This window comes from Lactuca virosa, chromosome 7, assembly GCF_052849685.1.
Source record: "Lactuca virosa cultivar CGN04683 chromosome 7, Lactuca_virosa_CGN04683_v6, whole genome shotgun sequence".
NCBI lineage: Eukaryota > Viridiplantae > Streptophyta > Magnoliopsida > Asterales > Asteraceae > Lactuca > Lactuca virosa.
This window is the reverse complement of record NC_136432.1, coordinates 215,118,697-215,125,337: the sequence shown is the minus strand read 5'-3', so window position 1 is coordinate 215,125,337 and position 6,641 is coordinate 215,118,697. Positions and strand designations below refer to the sequence as shown.

General features: G+C 33.4%; 2 long non-coding RNA genes across 2 annotated transcripts; one reads left to right on the top strand and one right to left on the bottom strand.

The window, feature by feature from the left end:
- Positions 1-1,045: 1,045 nt before the first annotated feature.
- On the bottom strand, positions 1,046-1,861 carry LOC145126031 (uncharacterized). Its single transcript, XR_013716278.1, has 2 exons — positions 1,663-1,861; positions 1,046-1,326 (listed from the first exon to the last, which is right to left on the bottom strand). It is a non-coding gene; the product is annotated as an uncharacterized LOC145126031 (long non-coding RNA).
- A 1,056-nt stretch (positions 1,862-2,917) lies between these two features.
- On the top strand, positions 2,918-4,519 carry LOC145124927 (uncharacterized). Its single transcript, XR_013715740.1, has 2 exons — positions 2,918-3,934; positions 4,024-4,519. It is a non-coding gene; the product is annotated as an uncharacterized LOC145124927 (long non-coding RNA).
- The last annotated feature ends 2,122 nt before the right edge of the window (positions 4,520-6,641 follow it).

Genomic DNA, 6,641 nt, shown 5'->3' with positions numbered 1-6,641 from the left:
TTTATTTTTTAATTAATTTTCTTATTTATGTATTTATTTTTTATATATTTAAAAAATTAATATACCCCACATATCATTCGTGTAATTTAATTTTTACTTTTAGGTAATCTTAGGGGCCGTTTGATAATCTTTTTAGGAAAGACAGAGACCAAACGCGTAACAAAAATAAACAATAGGGACCATCCGAGTTAAAAAAAATTAATTAATTAAAAAATAAACAGTAAGGATCATCCGAGGAGATACAAATATGTGGGGTCTATTAATATTTTTAAATATGTAAAAAATAAATGCATAAATAATAAAATTAATAAGGGCACAATAGTCTTTTTAGGTAAGACAGGGACCAAACACGCAACAAAAATAAACAGTAGGGACCATCCAAGTTAAAAAATAAGTTGGGACCAAAAACACAAATTCCCCCAACCACTGGGACCATTCGTGTAATTTAATTTTTACTTTTCGTTTTGTTCATATTTGGATATCTATTTTTTTTGTACACATCTAGGTAACGAACTTGTTGAAAGCGTTCACATCTAGGATTTAACCTGTTATAGCAAGTTATAATGGTCATATGTGAACACTTCCAACAAGTTTGTTATCTAGATGTGTACAAAAAAAAAGAGCTACCCAGATGTGAACATACCGGAAAGTTAATTACCTTAACAAGTTATATTCTCCAGATTAATTCCATACAGGTGAAGCTTCTGTCATGGTAGGAGTGTTTCCGAGTTTTTGGATTATTATTGCTTTAAATTATAGAGTTATTCATTAAAATATTATATTTAGAAACTAGATCAACCATAGTGACCATCATTTTATTTTTTATTATAAAATAACCATCTAAATTACCAAAAACAACCACAAATTAGCAACCTTATTTTTTCTGACAATAAACTTATTTCATTATAACAAAAATTAGAACAAATTACTGAAATATCCTTGTGATTTGCTAAAAGTTCATGTTTGGTCCTTAATGTTTTTCTGAACTCGGGCAGTCCCTACAGTTTGATTTTATTGCGAATTTCATCCCTAAAACACAAAAAACTATAATACCCTTACTTATTATTTTTCATTTATTCAATAAAATAAAACAATAAAACGATATTTAATAAAGACGTGGGCCCCACTCCAACCCATCGTCTCCTCTAATGCCCCTTATCACTTTCTTTCTCTTTAGTTCCGAGAAGTGTCTCCTGAAACATTTCCGCCGGAGAAACTCCTTATCGACAGGAACTTCATCGTCTTCGGATCCTTCTCCTCGTCTCCTTCGGGTCGATCTACCTCCCCACCGCTTTCTACTCATTCTTCATCTCGATCTCTCCATATCTGATTTAACTTATACAATGAGTTGGAATCCCATACTAAAAAAAAACAAATTTATGAACCTACGGTTTCTGTAATTTTTGAGTTTCAGTTGATGTAGGAATTTGAATCCCAGGAAAAAAACACAATTTTGCAGATTAAAATGTTATTGATAGATGGAAATTCTTATATAAACCTTAATGTCCTTTATTTTGGTGCTTGATTCAAGCTTAAATTGTGTGAGTTTGCTCTTGGGTTGTCGAATTCATTAGTTTCAACTCAGATTTGTGTTTCAGTTTTATCTGAATTTGATGTTGGTGGTGAGTGGTTGTGGTTAGCAGAGGTTAAAGGGAGTGTTACCAGTGAATGGTGGAGGCTGTTGGAGGTGAAAGAGGGTACGACTGGTGAGTGGTGGTTTTAGGTGGCGCTTGTGATGTTTCCGTTGAGATAAGAGAGAAACGAGGAAGATTGAACGATGAGAGAAGAAGGAACAGTGGTGGTGGTTACCAGCGAGGATGATGGTGATTAACGAATGGGATGGTGGGCAGTTTCTAGAGGTGAACATGTTGGTACTGGTTGTCGGTGGGGATGGTGGGGTGGAGAAGAAGATAGGGTGGGTGGGCCCATCTGTTTTGTCAATATTATAAATAATAAATAAAATAAAAGATAAGTTTAGAAAATACAAAAGGGTAATATTGTCATTTTAAGTGCAAGAGGGATGAAATCTGCAATAAAACCAAACTATAGGGACTATGGGTGCAAAACAAACCTTAGGGACCTGAAATTTTTTTAAACCATAGAGACGATTTCAATAATTTGTTCCAAAAAGTATTGTTAAATTTAGCGGGTAGAATTCACAAGTATATTCGAACTTATGAAAAATTTACTACGGACAACTCTTATTTTTGCGAATGTGCTTTTTCCAACAAAAGTCAATGCTAATATTAGCCACGAATTTGCGAGTATTTGAGCCCACAAAATTTCGCAAGAGGATGTTTTTTTTCTTTTGCAAGTTTGTTTTCTTCATTGATTTTGTAAATGTTTTTTCAAAGACTCATATTATTCCTCGTTGATTTCATCTCGAGTTTAAATCTTAAGTATTTATGAGTGAGAGAAATTAAAAAAGATGATAATGGTCACAAATTAGAGTGAAAGCATGACGGTGTTCTTATGAAGAACTCTATTTAGAACCTGCAATTCTGCAAAGAGGTAAAACAATAGCTTTCATTCTCATCCATTTTTCTTTCTTGAAATCATCAGCGAGTTCACGAGTTCTAAAACCGATAGTTGTAAAAGCAAAATCCGAGATCATCTTTAATTTGATGGGGAAAATGTTTATAAAATACAAAGTTTTGGATATTGAAGATATGTCATGACTCATGTGTGGCAATGTGGCATGAATATCTGAATAAGGTCCAACAACATGCTCTATGAGCCCACAAACTTAACATCATTAAATAGACTATAGAGCCCACAAAATGCAGACCTCAAAACGTGAGAGCAATTTATTACAATTATTGGTAACATTATTTTCCAATCATTGTCCTAATCTATCAAATGTAACATTTATAACAAAAATTGCTACACAAAAATAACCTTAAATAAATACAAGAGACCGTAGTGGGTACAACAATGAATTTCAACTTACGGTTGTTTGATAGTTACTGAGTCACATCTGATTGAATTAGGCTCTGATTATAACTGTCTTTCTGACCGAAAGCATGTTGTTTAATTTTATATATATATATATATATATATATATATATATAGAGTTATGTTCCGATGAGAACATTTTTCCCGTGAGAACGTTTCACGTTTCAGAACAAATTCGGATTATAATTTAAAATCACTTCCCACCTAGTCACCTAGCTACCAACCCCCAACTCTACCAATACTGACGTCGTTTGAAGCTACACCACCATTGAACCAATGCGTTGCTGTCATCGGAACCACCGCACCGGCTTCACCGAAACCACCGCATTGCCTTCGCCAAACCACCGCACCACTGCCTCTTCCCTCCGCATCTACTCCTCACACCATTGAAAACCACCTCCTTCTTTCTCTCTTCTTCCCGATCTAGCTTCCCAGCCGCTAGATCTGGTTTCACCGGCCATCTTTGCCGCCATCGGATCTGCTAGGAAATGCTTTGCAAAGATCGCAGACTCTTCCAGCAGGTCGCCGCTCACAACCAACCAACATCAGCAATGGTCGATCGACACAACTTCTACAGTTCTCCGTCATGTTCAGTGGCCGCTCTTGGCTTCCTGCAAATCGAAAGGTTATGATCTGTAACTTTTAAGCGTATAGAAGGTACAATGTTCCTTTTGAACTTTCATCGTAGAGATTGTTGACTTAGGTTTCATCGTATGTAGAGATTGAAGAAGGGCGTTAGGGTTTGATAAACAGTCTGGGAAATAAAAGGCGTTTTTGTTTTTTGTGAATAAATCAGGAGAAGGCGCCAGGAATTCAGTCGTTGATCCAATGAAGTGCATCGATTGGATACCCATTTAATTATAAAATGGCTATGGATGGGAAGAAGGTGAAAAGGAGGAGAGCTCCGGTTACCAACTGGAATGCCTGATTCTGCTCCTCTAACTGGTTCGATGCCAGGGGCCATGAAATATTGGCTATGGTATGTTGGATAAGGTTATTTTCTTGTTAGCTTTATCTTTTTCTGCTAATCTATTAAGTTAATAATTTTATTTTAATTATGAACTACAGGTGGTATTCTAGTGGGTGTCCTCTTTCTCATCAAAATCCACAGATGAACTCTTAATTGCTAGGTTAATGCGCTATGCACATTCTAGATTTATTATTTACTACCAATTGGACCATTACACTTGTATTTTGATTTTTGATTTCAAAACCAACCATTGTGCATGTTAACGTCTAATACATTTAAGTATGCCAAGGTGAGTGATTATAGGCCATTTGATATGTTTATCTTGCAATAAACATATTGTTATAATGGTTTAAATAATTCATTTTGGTGTACTTTAGTGTTGTATTATGGATATGAACAAGCACAATGATCGATTTGCAATTGAAATACAAGTGCAATAGTAAATGATTTGTTCACTTGTTTTATTGGAAAATACTTAGTTTTTAACCTCTTCTTATCTGCACTTTTGCATGTATACATGTTCTTATATTCAATTGTTTTATGTGTTAGATTGACTTATTTGTTTCAATGGTAGATGTCATTAGTTTAGTGTTATTTTGATGTTTTTTTTGTTGAGATATGTTCAAATTTGTGTTATTTTCTAAAAATAAGATAAGAAATAATTATTTTTTAATATGTTAGTTCTTAGTTGTTGTTAAGTTTTATGACTATTTTACTAAGTGTAGGTTTCTTGGATAATAGCATGTACAAACTTTTGTGTTTGTTTGCGTTAATTATCTTTATGAGAGTTCCATCATTCTTTGGGGCTTTGCATTTATTATAAGTTGAAAAATGATAGATTATTACGAATATTCCCTTGATTTGTAGACACTTATAATTGAATAGATATATTATGGGAATTTGAATAATCAAATACTGAGTTGCTAGCCTTTTTTTTAAACAAAATGTCTACGGTAGTTTTTATAGAATTAGGATTACATTTAATTTTACTATATGTTAATATAGGAAATGTTGTAATATGGCTAACATTATTAGTATATATAATGGATACGGTATGGTTAATTAATTGTTAATCGAGTCTAAATCGGATAAGAACAACCGTATATTTTGGGAAGAATCGGAAACACGGAAATAAATCATGTCCATGTTAATCATATGTGATGCAATAACTTTTGTCATGTATTTAATAACATGTGATTATACGTATTTAATCACATATGATTAAATATATGAGGACAACTATGGAATCAAGAACACAAAAACAAATATTATATGTGATTATATATATATATATATATATATATATATATATATATATATATATATATATATATATAATAACATGTGATTAAAAACACGACACCAACTATTGAATTGAAAACGAAAAAAATTAATATTGCTCACATAAATCATGTGTGATTAAATACATATAATCACATGTGAATATACGTATCTAATCACATATGATTTATGTGGACAAGATTTGTTTTTGCTTTCTCGATTTAATAGTTTTTCTTTGTCCCTTTTAATCATATGTGATTAAGTAGATTAATCACATGTGATTATATGACTCTAATCACATATGATTTTATTTGGAAAAAATGAATCTTGTTTATATAAATTATATGTGATTAGATACATTTAACCACATATGATTAAATATATGAGACCAACTATTGATGCAAAACCAAATCTTTGTTCACATTAATCATGTGTTAATAAATACAAATAATCATATATAATTAAATACATGATAAAAGTTATTGAATGGAAAACATGAAAACGATTCTTGTTTATATAAATCATATGTGATTATATGTATTTAATCACATGTGTTTTATTTTATTAAATACATATAATCATACATGATTTATGTCATTATATACATTTAATAACATATGGTGTTGGTGGTTGTAGGTAGTGAGTGGTGGTCGTATAGTGGAGATTGGTGATGGTATGTGGTGGTGGTGGAGGTGGGGAAGGGTGGTTGGTGGTGGTGGTGGAGGAGGTGGGGAAGGGTGGTTATGTTCCAATGAGAACATATTTCCCGTGAGAACATTTGAGAACAATTTTAACCCACTACTTTAAATCTTACTATAAACAAATAAAAACTACCTACCCCAACACCACCCCACCAATATACGTTAGTACGTCTTTTTAATTTCTCCGGACCACCATTAAGAGCACCGGACAGGCGGTGGAACTGCCATATCTCCGCCGTCGGCCATCTAACTGTCGGACCACTACTGAAAGCGTCGTTTCTCCGCTCTCTAGGAATCTGCTTCACCTATTCGTCTCATCTGAACCACCTATCATACCTAGTTTCTTCGGATCTGGATTTGAAGTTGAAGGCACCAGATCTGGTTCGCGGTCTCCACGATACAGATCAAGAATCTGGAGAAATGTCCACCAGAATGAAATGTTGTCGCGCTGGAGGTAAAATTAGGGAGATCTGACTGCGTGATTTCGATTTTGGGAGCTGAAAAGCAAGTGGTGGTATGATAAATAATATAATCTTCCGAAGGTAGTATCACTACTCTCTCTCTCTCTCATTAGCACATTCTAGTTTGATTTGTACTCTGATCAGGAAAACAATGGATCTGATCGAATTAATTATGAGTCAGATTCATGATATTGTGAAATCTGACATCGTTCCATTTATAATCATGAATCGTTTCTTCTTTATGTTAATTGTTCGTGTCAATGATAAATGAAA